The 14474-nt window shown below is 39.6% G+C and overlaps 1 long non-coding RNA gene across 1 annotated transcript; it reads left to right on the plus strand.

Annotated features, from left to right (window-relative positions):
* Nucleotides 1–10393: 10393 nt before the first annotated feature.
* Nucleotides 10394–11966, plus strand: LOC122984239. Its single transcript, XR_006403852.1, has 2 exons — nt 10394–10802; nt 11332–11966. It is a non-coding gene; the product is annotated as an uncharacterized LOC122984239 (long non-coding RNA).
* Nucleotides 11967–14474: the final 2508 nt, after the last annotated feature.

A 14474-nucleotide genomic window follows, 5' to 3' on the forward strand; every position in this document is an offset into this window, starting at 1 on the left:
ACATATAAAAATAAGAGGATGTCACACTGTTAATCTCTATCTAAACACAGCACAAAAAGTAAGGAAATGTTTGTGTTTGGTAGATTATTTCTTTGTTGTAAAAATGCTTCTTGGCAATAAATCTTATACCGTTGGAAACCCTGCTTATTTACCTTTTAAATGGTGCCACATTTGTAAGGAACATGCAGCAGAGTTGAGTATGTGGGTTGCGCCCATGAAAAATATACCAAATCTTCTCTGCCAATGCCAAACAGCTTATTCTGCCATTGACTCTTGTTTGGTGTTTGGTGGATTGGATGATTGAACTTTGATTGAAGAAACAAGGCATATTGACAATTTAACAATTTATTCATTTAACAAACAGGAGCCTCAGTAGCATGTGGAAGAACCATACACAGCCACAACAGCCTGGCACCTCCTCATCATGCTGGTCACCAGCCTGGTCACACACTGCTGTGGGATGGCATCCCATTCTTCAACCAGCATTTGTCGCAAGTCAGCCAACGTGGTTGTGATCCCACAAGTGTTCAGTGGGGTTGAGGTCAGGACTGCTGGCAGGCCATTCCATCCTCTCCACTCTCAGATTCTGGAGGTAGTCTCTGATAAACCCAGTTTGGTCCCAGACTGTGGAGATATGGGATTACCACTGGTTGCAGAATCTCATCTTGATATCTCTCAAGCCTTGTTTTTCCAGTGAGGGAGATGCCCCACACCATCACACTGCATCCACCAAAAGATGTTACTCTATCGGTGCAGCAATCAGCCTAGCGTTCTCTGCGTCTTCTCCACACTGGACTCATTGCTGAACATAACGTTCCCCCACATGTTAAGATTCTAGTGCACGTGTTGTCGACACCATCGCAAACGGGCCTGACGGTGAAGGGCAGTCATGGCAGGCTTCCTGGCAGCACCTGGGGGTGCCAGAGGCTCAAAACAAGAGTCAATAGCAACAGCAAAATAAGCTGTTGGGCATTGGCAGAAAAGATTTGGCATATTTTTCATGGGTGCAACCCGCATACTCAGCTTTGCTGCTCATCCTACAAATGCATGTTCCTTACAAATGTGGCACCATTTAAAAGGGGAATAAACAGGCTTTCCAACGGTATTGTTACAACAGAGAAATAATCTACCAAACACAAATTTCCTTACTTTTTGTGGTATGTTTACTAACAAGTATTGCGTGTGTATCCTCCGTTGTTGTCCAAAAACTATTAAACACATGTCAGTGAGTCCCACCACTGTACTGGGTGACACGTTCCTTCATTATGAAGAGTTTGGTCACGTTAGTTTGTTTAGAAACGGCTAGTTTCTGGACAACAATGGAGGAAGAAGATATATCAGGCTTTGATACACACACAATACTTGTTAGTAGATCAGTTCATTGTTGGTTTGGATCCAAACATGAGATTTGTTGACAATAAGGAAAATAAAGAAAATTGCCAGACGTGTACTTTAATCCTCAGAAAGAAACATTACAGGATCAGACCTTATTAAACTGGATTTCATTTGTTCCAGGTCTGACTCGAGTCCTGGTTTTAGGAACAAGCTGGACCTGTAAAGACCTCAATGACTGAACAGCTGGAGCTTCAGCAGTGTAAAAAATATTTGAATATAAATGAATGTGACTCGTTAAAGAAGAGATTTTGTGTTAGAAAACACAACAGGTTTATGAGTCAGATATATAAAATAAAGCATTTTCCAGTTATTTTACAAGAAGAGGTGAATTATTTTCCATTAAAAACATCTTGTCAGTGTTTCATGCTGTTTTTACGTCATGTGAGACTGAGCTGAAGTTGACAAGAGTTAAAAATATAGAAAATCACCAGAATGATCCTTTAAGAGTGAATCACAAAGCATCAAGTGTTAAAGCATCAGTCAGCTGCTACTGCAGCATTTTTTGAAAAATATAACACTAAACTTTTAAGTTAATAAGGATCCAATCAGCTCATCAACAAAAACAACGACACCAATAACATCAGAGTCAACAGAGGTCACAGTGCTTCATTTCCTTTGAATGACCGTGAATCTACAGTTTCTATAAACCGTCGTCTTGTCTTTCTTGTGTTTTCAGCAGGTTGTAATGATGCAGATGTAGATGTAGAAGAATGTTCATATTGTTAATGTTAACACAGAGGTTACCGTCAGTGTTGACTTAGTGGAGCTGCAACCTGATAAATGAACTGACTGCACACTGTCATTCTATTGACGGACACTAGATGGAGGCACTTCCACATAAAAACACAAGTACAGACACGTCCTCTGAAGTCCTGTCAGTGCTGGCTTGGATTTGTAGTTTAGATAAGGATCTAGGTTTAGTAATGGGTTATGCTTTCATCTTTTTTTATGGACTGTAAATGTTTAACATCAGTTGTAGTCCTCACTGTGATGGACTACATCTGTGTGCAGTTCTCCAGAGTGGAAACATTCAGTCATTGATCCTTTGTTTATGCAGACAAATACCATGATTATTATTGTCAGCATGAAGGCCTTGCAGCTGATTGCGGCCACATCAAACAGTTGAAAAATGCATGAATAGATTCATTTAGATGTTTAAAGCTGCACTAATCGATATTTTTATGTAGCTAAAATATACAATAAAGGTCAAAGATGCCACTCATAATGATGGTCCAACTCTGCAGTTCTCTTCAGTGCTCTGCAGCAGCAGCAGCAGCAGCAGTTTTCGGTGATAAAGCTCTGATAATATCTAATAATCTCATAATATTGTTATCATGTTTGTATTCACAGCTCATTCTGCAGCATCCACGTGGCCAGATGAATCAATTATTGCAGCTTTGTCTCTTATTCCACATGTTTGTTAAAAGATTACTCCACAGATTTAGCACTGACAGACAGTTTCATATCATACATTCTTCTTTCTTGTCAAAACCTGATGCCTGAATTACCCACAATTCAACTGGAGATTGTGTTATGCTAGTAGAGGCTGTAACGTTGAAAGATATCTACTTGATTTGACTCATTTGGACGCTGAAGCTTCATATTAAACAGGTTTAATGTTCATTTAGGCTCCTGACTGTTGTTTTAAGACACACTTGAAAAACTGTGAACTCGTCCTTTAATGGAAGGACGAGGACTCTCTTCTCTTTAGATTAATAGCATCTCAGGAAAACTTTCCCCACCAGTACGAGTGTCAGAGTGTCTTATCTGTAAAAAGACAAAAACAAATCATCTGATATTCAGGCCTATACGGTATCAGCGGCGATGTAGTAGATGTATTAATAGTGTTATCAGTTTTATTAGTATTACTGTTGGTGCTTAATCAGTTGTAGTTCAGCTTCTCCCTTTGGACTTTGACCCAGTTTAATTTTCTTCCAAACACACACACACACACACACAGAGTTGAATTGGCAGGCTTAGAGTTTGCATTCCTCTCTGGTAACATTTACAGTTGACTTATCAGCGCTGTTCATCTAAATAAAGAGCTGTTGCAGTTGAAGTTCACAATTTGCTCTCCATTTGCTTGTTTCTTTTCTCTCTCTCTCTCTCACTGCATCATGAACAGTTTCAGTACTGAAGGTCAGGCTGGACCCGTCCTGTTCTTTTTTAGGTATTTTTCTGTTTCAGCTCAGTTCGCTGTATGTGTTCCAATCATTTGGAACAGATGATGTACTGTTGCCTTTTAGTTCTGGTCTGTTTTGTTTCCACTCTGATGTATCACAAACTAACAAATTGCAGTAAACATGAAGTCACATGGACTGGCAGGTAACTCACCGATTGGACAGTTCTGGTGACGTCATCCTGCATCAACATGGACTTACAGAAGAAATATCAATATCACCATCACTAACCATGTCTTGCTGTTATTACTGTGAATTTAATGTATTATCGGTCACCTTTCTATTCTTATATGACGTTATTTACCATTTTATGTTGGTAGTGTTGTTGTTATAATGTATTATTATTATTAGTTAACCACTGGGACTGGTGTGTCACATGAGCACCCTCTGCTGGGCCCCTGCAGACTCGAGGGGTTGCACTCCAAACTCCTGATCTGTCAATTATTTCTTGATTAATCGATTAGTTGTTTGGTCTATAAAATGTCAAAAAATGTTCAAAAATGTGGATCAGTGTTTCCTAAAGTCCAACATGACGTCCTTAAATGTCTTGTTAAATGTCCACAACACAAAGATATTCAGTTTACTGTCATAGAAACTAAAGAAACCAGAAAATATTCACATTTAAGAAGCTGGAATCAGAGAATTTGGAAAGTTTCTTCTTAACTCTTTTTAAGTGTGAAGTGCATTCACTACAAGTTGTCGGGCCCATCACCTTTTAACATCAATTTAACATTGATGTTTTTATTGTTGTTGTTTCACTTTTAATTGTTATTATTGTAAATTGATTGCTGTATGTTGGGTGTGTTGGGACCATGCTGTATGGTGATGCTGCACTTTAAATAAAATTGAATTGAATTGAATTGAATTAAAAAAATGACTCAAAACAATTAACCGATTATCAAAGTAGTTGGTGATTAATTTAATAGTTGACAACTAATAGATTAATCATTGCAGCTCTAAGCTCAGTTATAATATCATAGTAAGTTTGTTTTTGTAGGTAAAAGTATATTGTATGTACTTTGTATGTTGAATTGAGCTCCTGAGTACCACAGCTAATGCTTCTGAGATGATATTGATTGGTTGTAATTTGTGTAATTAATTAATTTGTTGAGCACGCCGCGTTATCTGTGACTCTGCTAGCTTGATGTTAGCTTTGTAGCAGTTAGCTTAAATGGATCATATAATGCTTTTTTTTGATTTTCAGTTATTTATTATACTGTTATGTTGTTGGATGTTAAACAAGGTCAAAGTTTGAAGTGAACGTATGTAGAAATGCTGCCTGCAAGTCAAAACTCAGGGCTTCAACCTGCTCTGAACGCTTCGTTTGTTACGTTGTTTTTCTAACTTACAGACGAGCTGATGTCATCACGCATGCCCACAAATGGCCGTCAAACAACAAATGACTGAACTGGGAACACTGGTCATGAACTGAATCCATGTACCAAGAATTTTATTTCACAATATTGTGTCTCTTATTATGTAAGTGCTTCCTCTTTTTCTTTTATGAACCAGTCCTGTAACGCTGTGTTTTGTCTGTTTTTTGGGGGAAAATGTAATAAAATGTGTTATTATGTAGTGGTGCACTGTGACATTATTCACACTAAACCTTGAGTTTGTCAAATAAATTGACTTTCTCTGAAATGAACTATTGAGTTTGTATTTGTAATGAAGTATGGAAAGTTAAAAATATGTAAAAACGTGTTGATTTCAGTCAGCTAACGTGAACTCACTCCGTCTGTCTCTGTTTACTTCCTGTCACTCATCCATCATGGCGTCCGTCTGTTTGCTCCTTTCGATCTCGTTTCTTAGAATTCACACCCCTTTCAGCTTCTTTCAATTATGGCTTCTGCAGATCTGAAAATGAAAGTGCAGGCACGACGGGTATGTGGTGGCGCGACAGGCGACATTGTGGGCGTCAACGCAGATGACAGTTTAAGTGTTGACACAGATCTGCAGGAAAGACAAGAACAAATACAGAGCAGAATAGTAAACAGAAAACAGTTCTGCTTCAGTTTCATCTTCTCCTTCTTCCTGTCAACACAGTCTCATATTAACTATGATACAACCAGGAATACTCTGATCAGGTTACAGCATAAAATTATTCTGGATTTTAAAGAAAGTTTGTAAAAACTTCCAAGAAAATCTGAAATATTTATATTCATCTTTACAGCTGATACTTCTGAATGCTGCCTTTTCTAAAAAAAAAAAAAGCTTTTGCAGACATTTAGTGTGATGTTTACATGTTATTCTTCTCTGTTTCAAACCCACAGTTACTCATAATACCCTTCTCTTCATAGACGTGCAGATGCATTTACGTGCAAAACCATAATCACAGCCTAATATCACAAGAAACAAGATTTCAAGTGAGTAACTTGCATGTTATTTAAAAACTGTTACCTTTGCACTGCCCTCACTCTCACTTCTACCTCACCCTTTTTTCCTCTATAACTTCCATATTACATTTATTTTGCACATATGTAAAAACTTGTGGGTACATAATAACGTACAGGCAATACTCCTTGTTGTAAATGAATCACAAACTATTTTGATAATCAATTCAATCATTTTGAGTTTTTTTTATTTTTTTTATGAGAGTACTGTTCGATTCAGGTCTAAGTTTCAAACCACACATTAACAAAGTTGTCCAGTCCTGCTTCCTCCAAATCAGAACCATTTCCAGACAATGCTCCACCGTTCCTACCTTGAAAAAATCATCCACGCTTTAATTTTCTCTAGATTAGATTACTGCAACTCCTTCCTCTCCGGTATAACACAAAAAAATCCCTGTTCCACCTCAAACTAGTTCAGAAGGCAGCAGCTCAGCTTCTTACTGGTTTTAACAGACAACATCACATCAACCCGATTCTGGCTTCTCTCCGTTGGCTCCCTGTTGGTTTTAGAATTGATTTTAAGATTTTTACTGATCACTTTTAAAGCACGTCTGGGTCTGAAGCTCCAAGCTACATAACAGATATGTTGACCCCGTATGAGCAGCCTTAGATCCTCAGTTGGGGCCCTTCTGGCTGTTCGAGGCTTAAATCTAAAGGTGCTTTTTCCATCAGGACCCCTCGACTTTGGAACGACCCGCCTGAGGAGATAAGGCTGCAGAATCAGTAACTTCTTTTAAATCACCTCTTAAAACCCATTTTTACAGACCTGCTTTTATGTAATGTTGTCTTTAGATCATCTGTCTTTTAAACTTTTTATCATCTCTTTATTGTCTTTCTTTGCCTTCGGCCGCCATCTTTTTAAGGTCAGATCTGTTATTGTTTTCTGTCTCATGTCTTTGCATTGTACTGCTTTAGCTTTGTCTGTCAAAGCACTTTGTAAACTTTGTTTTTAAAAAGGTGCTATATAAATAAAGTTATTATTATTTCTAAATTCTCTGATTCCAGCTTCTTAAATGTGAATATTTTCTGAGGTCTTTAGTCCTCTATGATAGAAAACTGAATATCTTTGTGTTGTGGACCAAACAAGGATGTGATTTTGGGCTTTGGGAAACACTGATCCACATTTTTCACCATTTTCTGACATTTTATAGACCAAACAACTTATCGATTAATCTAGAAAATAACCAACAGATTAATCAATAATGAAACTAATCCTTAATTGCAGTTATCTCCGGTTCTCGGCTGTTATTAGACAGTTTTATCCGGTCATAACACGCAACATTACACATGGTAACAAAAGCTGGATCACTGTTTTATTTCATGGCAGCAGTTTGATAAAAATACACTCAGATACTTTGGACCCAGTTAGCAGTAAAACAGGAACACATGTTCTTATAAATAGTTGTATAATGTTCTTATCTTGAAAATAGATACTGACAGTTCATGATGGTGCACATGTGCTGAAAAGGGATACCAGTAGCCTCCAGCGTTTGACAGGAAGTAGTTTCCATGATTAAAAACTGGATCTGCTGTTGAACAGTCTCAGTCTCTGTGGAAACACCGAGCCCTGGATGTCAATATTACGTAACTGTGCAGATTATGTTCAGTGTCAATATTGAAAATTCTTGCTTTCTACAATATTTGCACATGGCAACTGCAGTATTGTTACAGGATGTTAAATAAACTATGGTTAAAACATTTGGCTAAAGTTAGAGAAAGATTGTGGTTACATTTCATAAAAAGGTGAATATCAATTGCAGAGAAAAAGATTAGAGATATGGGCCGAGATTCAAAGGTCTGAAACCAGGTTACCCCCAGATAAAAACTAGAGCCCCTCCCACTCTGATTGATTGACAGGTGATCAGTGTTGATGGATTTATGAATCGCAGCCGCAGCTCTGCTCTGCTGTTCAGCCTCGCTGAGCTTTTGTCCCGACTGCCACAACCAATGAAACCGAAAGCATGTCAGAGTATGTGTGTGTGTGTGTGTGTGTGTGTGTGTGTGTGTGTGTGTGTGTGTGTATGCGGGAGAGGCTGTGTTGGCAGACATCCAGCAGGAAATGAATGAAGTTTTCCTGGCTGAGTGAACTTTGACCCCCCCCCAAACTCCCTCCACCACCTACTGGCTCTGACACAGAACAGAGCAGAGCAGAACAGAACAGAACAGGACAGGACGGAGGTGTGATATAATACAACATGATAAAAAACTGTAGGTAGACAGAGAAGACTGCAGAGAGTGCTTCTAAAATATTAAAATACAGGTGACAGTAACAAGATGAATGGCTCAGGGTTCATTGATGGATATTAATGGACGCATAGAGAACAACAACCAATAGTAAAAAAAAAAATCAGACACAATTCCTCAAACTGAAATATTTCTGGTAAGGCAGCTAATTATAGATTAGTCAGTCCAGTGTCAGAGCTTCTTAAAGGCAGTCTGATGTCATTTTGTTGACTTTCGGTCCTTTATGATGCACCAGACTCATCCTGAAACTGCTTTCTGTCAACAAAGCTTCAGACTAACTGGCCACAGTTTTCAAACAACGAGGAAGACAGCAGAGTGTTGGCACACAGAACGACGAAGGCATGCTTGACGCACACTTCCGCTTCTTCGGAGCAGAAGTATTAGCTCTACTGTGTGACACCAGTCCAGACTAGTCGCCAAGTATCTGCTCTTTGCTCGGGTGAGAGCAGGATTCAAGGACAGTGAAACTAGTGGAGCTGGGTAAATAGGGATGACAGCGGACTACTGAGCGGGCCGTGGCATTACGATGATGCTGCCTCACAAGACTGGCTCAAGCTACAGAGTATCTGCTTTTTGCTGGGGTGAGACTGAACAGCTGAAACCAGGCAGACACTGCAGATTAGCCAGATTTTAATCCTGAGTCGGTCGCCTCGGACTAACTGTAGAATGGGGCTGAATTTCTATCAGACTGGTCGTCGTTTCACGTACAGTTTGAGGTCACGACGTCATCACCTGAAACGATCAGCGATCTGGCTCTCAGATGATCAGCTGGATTTCTGGCATGTCAAAAATTTTGGTCGGTATAAAGTTACCTGTGCGAGTACAGAAGTAAACAATAACAAACATGGCGCAGATCAGAAAGCGCCTTGCGTGGACAGAGTCTTAGTCCCTCCCACCTGAGATGCAAGCAGAGGAGGCGAGGAGGAGACACATGGCATGGCATAATATGACAAGAATGTACTGATGTCATACAGTGTTATATTTTATTTAACGCTACAAATGGTTAGTATATTCCAGCTGTGTGTCACGCGTCTTCTATACATCACGGGTGTCGAAAAACTTCCGCAAAGGATACACCTGTGTATCCTCGCTTATAGCTCCTCCAGCAAGCCTCCTCTCTCCTCGCTCCTCTCTCTTCGAGATGCATTTTAGGAAATGAGACATCCTTAAACATGATGCGCTGAGATTGATTTCCAGGTCACAGGCAAGAGGACGGAGAAGAGAGGAGATAAGGAGGCACAAAATAGAGAACTGAGAAGAAGCCCCAGCTCTGAGGTGGTTTCTGTACAAATTAAAATGGCTAAAATTAAAACTGCCTTCCTCTTTTTGTTGACAACAATGTGTTTTTGTTTGTTGACAAAGAATGTGGCTTCTTGTTTCAGTAGAACTTCATTGGATTATTTTAGTCAATGAATGAACAAACTCGGGCGGTCCCCCTGTGAGAGGCAGAAATGTGCCGCAAGACATCTAGTCTGCTGGAAATCCATATGAAGAAGAAGAAGAAGAAGAGGAAGAAGAACTGTTTGAGGGTTCTGCTCAATCAAATGTTCAGCCTGAGCTCACAGTGGTCAGAGGTCATAGGATTGAAACATGTAGTGTGAATTAACCCAACATACACGATTAATAAAATACACAGTCTCTGGGCTTTTTAAAGAAGGTGAAGCTTATGATATGTTGAACTCAGCATGAATATCATCACTCATTTTTAAACAGAACCATCACTTAATATCAAAAATCTGTCCTTAGACTGATAAGAATGCACTAAACTATAAGCAGTGAAATATGTGACTTTACAGAAAAAGCTTTTATGCTACTTTTATGTATCGTACACCTACAGAATGTCTCTCAGTTGAACGCAGCTCGGCTCGGCGGACGGCAGCGTGGGTCTGTTGGATGATCCGACGCTTTGGTCCAGACTGAAATATCTCAACATGTCACATCCTGCCTGGACTTTCTGTTTTCTCTCTGGACTCTTTGTGTTCTTTGGGATTTCCTGTGTTACACCTCTGTTTGGGTGGTTGGTTTAGAGGACTGCCTTTGCTGGTTAGCTTAGGGTGTTGTCATCATGGTTATTCTTGGACGATTGTATTGAGAGTTTGTGTTTTCTCTAGGTTTTGGTTTTCATTTTGCTTTGCGTTACCCCTCCCTGACCTGTTTTTTTTTTCTCTCCACACCTGCCCTGTGTTAGCCTCATCAGCCCTGCCCTGATCCCTGTGTTCCCCCTGTTTCATCACCTCACTCCCCTCCCCTGAGTTCTCCACCCAGCTCCCCACCTGCACCTCAACTCCTCGTTAGTTTTTAATTCCCGGTTTTCTGTTCAGTCTTTGTTGGATCGTTTGTTCTGTTTAGATGTCTGCCCGAACTTCCTGTTCCGTCAGCTTTTGTTTTTGCTGCTCGCTCCAAATAAAGAGTTTTCTTCAGACCTGCTTCACCTTCGGTCTCTGCGTTTGGGTCCATTCCTGCTACTCACCATGACACAACAACTATTGGATGGATTGTCATTTCATACAGACATTTATGTTCCCCTCAGGATGAATTGTAATAACTTTAGTGATCCTCCTTTGGTGACTTTTTCATCAAGAACCACCATCAGGTTAGAATTTGTCCAGTTGTTTGGTTTATGACCAAAACTAATGACATTCCTGTCAGCTTCAGTTGCTAATTAGCAAATGTTAGCATGCTAACATGTTAAACTAATATGTTGACCATGATAAATACCATGAGAAGAGCCTCACAGAGCAGCTGTACACTTTTAACCTTGTCAACTGTCATCTATGTGGCCTCATTATTCAAGCATGTCCCCTAACCAGAAATCTGTCAAGTAAGTAGGCGTTTGACTACTAGCAAATACCCAAAGTGTGAATGTTGGGACTTTCCCTTTTGGCTCAGGTTAGGTTTAATCCCCAGATATTCAGGTTAGAGAGCTCTGTGATGAACACCCTCTCAGGTTTAATAAGTGTTACACAGGACTGGTTGTACTGGTCAGCTCCCAGTGTGACTGTGCTGAACAGACCAACCTCCTGTCTGCGGACAAAAAGCCTGAAAATGTGTCTCGTTAAAACCAATTTTTTTTGTTAAAATATGTGAGGAATGCCGTTATATAACTGTGCCATTGTTTCTAGAGACAAATGAGAGGTGACGCTTTGCAGTCGAGCCTCCAACAGGAGAGAGAGACGGAGTAAAGGAGGAACATCCCACTGTGTCTAGACAGGCTGGTAATGAGACAGAAAATTCCTGCCCAACAGAGGAGAGAAGAAGCTGAGAGACCAGCAACTGGATGAATGATATGATATAAAACCTATTAACCTGCAATGTCATATCTGAGATCACAAGGAAAACTGAGAGAAGCGAGAGGTTACCTTGAAGCTGTTTGTTTCTTTGCCAAAGATGGCAATTCTGGCCGGTCAGGACTTTCCAACACTTTGGACCAAAGCAAAACTCAACAACTAGTGGTCAGAATGTAAAATACATTTGGTAGATATAAATGGTCTCTATGTGATGAACCCTTATTACATCCTGAACTTTCCTCTGCTGCCACAGTCAAGCCAAACTTTGCATCTGTACACAAGAAGTCAGTAACTTTCATAAATAGACTCGTTATCAGTCCATCTACAATTTTGTCATCCTGTTTGTCGTTGTTATCATGTATTTCCAGTCTGTCCCTCCTCTGTTAACAGGGTGTTGCTGTAAAAGAGCAAATATGCTCAGCCAACGTACCGTGCATAGATAAATAAATAAAATAAATATCTGGTGCATATTTCAATGCAATTGATCCAATAGTTCTCAAGATATTCCACTCAAAACCAAAACATCTCAACCTCAAAACTTCATGGAAATCCATCAAATAGTTGGTGAGATATTTCAGTTTGGACCAAACAACAGCCAACAGACTGCTGGTTTCACACAAAATCTAGAACTTGTGTTGTTAAATCTTAGCTTCTTCTACTTATTTATATGTACTTTAAAGGACGGGTTCACAGTTTTCAGCAGCCCAAATGAGCATTAAAGCTGTTTTTTCTTGCTGTAATCATTCCTCCTGTTCATACTGACCATTAGAAGATCCCTTCATAATGCATTTACAATAGAAGTGATGGGGGACAAAATTAGTCATCAGACTAATCTGAAAGAGTCTACAAACACAGACTGACTTTAAAGGTGTGTCTGGCTGCAGCTTGATAAATGAGGGCTGTATCTTAGTGACGTTACCAGTTGAAGGACGTCATTTGTCTGATAGGAGCAGTAACAATATCAAGTGAGCCGACCTGAGCTGAACCACGTCTTAGGGATTTCCACAGCAGCCTAGTTTGTTTCTAAATCTCCAGCTGCACAGGAAACCGTGTTGAGTTGAGTGATTTAGTGTGTACGCCACCTGATAATAGTGAAGTTTGTGACTCACCAACAGCTACGCCCATTCGCTTTCAGTATTATGATAGTGACAGGTATTCCCCGTGTCACCTGTAGACACACAAACAAACAAACACACATACCTGTTCATTGTGCAACTGGTAGAGCATTTCTGGTAAAAGCCTTCAAGGTGCCACGATTTCACAGTCAAGGACATAGGTTCAATCTCAGAAGAAGAAATGTGCCAAGAAAGTAAAATATTCCCCCACGCTGTCTACGTTATGTTTATTAATAATGCAAAGACCTTTATCACGTATCAAACCCACGATATGAAACACAATCACAGGTTCCTCTTTCTCTTCTTGTTGATAAAAATCACTTATTTTTCATTGTCTGATAGGTATTTCTATTCATTTTCTATTGATCGTGAGACACATTTAAGGGGTTTGATCAATTATTTATAGTAGTCATACTTGCGATATTATCACAACATTTCACTAAGTTTAATGTTACTTGATTATGATAGCTGCCCCATGAGCTCAATTTAGCTAAAGTAGCTAAGCCGACCATTTTGGTAGTCTGTTTGAGTCATTTTGTCCTCATTTTTGGATTCCAGCTTCTCAAATGTGAAAATGTGAATAAGTCCTCTATTACAGTAAACTGGATATCTTTGAATTTGAAGACATCCTCTTGGGCTTTGTTTCCAGAGAATGAAAGACAACACTCCGCGCTCCTTATTTGGAGTTATTTATTTATAGTCTTGGCTCCAAAAGGAAACGATGGTGCCAACTAAGCTGTAACTCTGAGCTTCAAACCGGCTCGACTGAAATCAACGTCTACATCCATCTTTATATTATTCCACTTTCTTCACCAGTGAGTCTCTATCTGTGGTGGCCTTGCTTTGTTTAAAATATACTTCCACCTTTACTCTCCTCAGCACCAAACTACAACTTCCTGTTTCCTCAACACAGTCCTTCCCTGATGGCTTAATTGTTGTATGTTGGGACATTGTTCTCCACATTTATCATTTAGCTCAGATATCATCTTACTCTAGCAGATAATCATCTCTTTGAAAAGGAATGTTATTTCTGATCTGGCTTTACTTTCCCGCCTGAAAACCCCGAGGACTCTGTCACCGCTGCCACCTCTTCCTCTTCCTCCTCTTTATTCTTGGGAGTTTCCACTTACGTCGCTCCTTAAACTGGTTTCTGATTTTCTTTTTGGGCTTTGAGCAAAAGCATTTGATTTCTTGTAAGCACATATTTAGTAAAACACTTCATTAAAACATTCTCTGGTCATTCAAAACAAAGACTTCAGTCAAACATAGACTTCCTCTCTTTGTGGCTCATCAGCTGGCTTGCCAATGACTCATTGTTCACAGCAGCCAATCAGGTTCTAGCTGATAACGGGTCAACCACGTTTAGACAGATGGAAGGCAAGACAATATGAACATTTTATTTTAGTTATTATACAACATGATGTCATAATTTTGAGTCTTGAGTCTGTCACATCCTGCTAGGACTTTCTGTTTGTGTAAGGATTTTTAGTTTAGTTACAGTTTTATTTTGAATAATAATGGAAATGTTTTCTCCTTGTGTTTTGTTACATTTTACTTCCTCTCACCTTTGTTGATTACCTCATGTGTTTCACCTGTGTCTTCTTTCGTTCACCTGTGTTCAGTTTGTAATCATCACTTGTGTATTTAAGTCCAGTTTTCAGTTCAGATTTTGTTGAGTCATAGTCTGATCAGTTTACACTGTTCCTGTGTTTCAGTCTTTTGAGTTATTTAATAAATATTCTGCATTTCATCCTGCCTGCCGACCACCTGCTCCACTCAGTCCATTTCTGAAACGAAACTAAACTAAAAGTACTGCAGGGCTGCGTTCATGCAGTCTTCTGAGGGACGGTGATTTACATGATT

The sequence above is a fragment of the Thunnus albacares genome, chromosome 6, assembly GCF_914725855.1.
Source record: "Thunnus albacares chromosome 6, fThuAlb1.1, whole genome shotgun sequence".
Taxonomy (NCBI): domain Eukaryota; kingdom Metazoa; phylum Chordata; class Actinopteri; order Scombriformes; family Scombridae; genus Thunnus; species Thunnus albacares.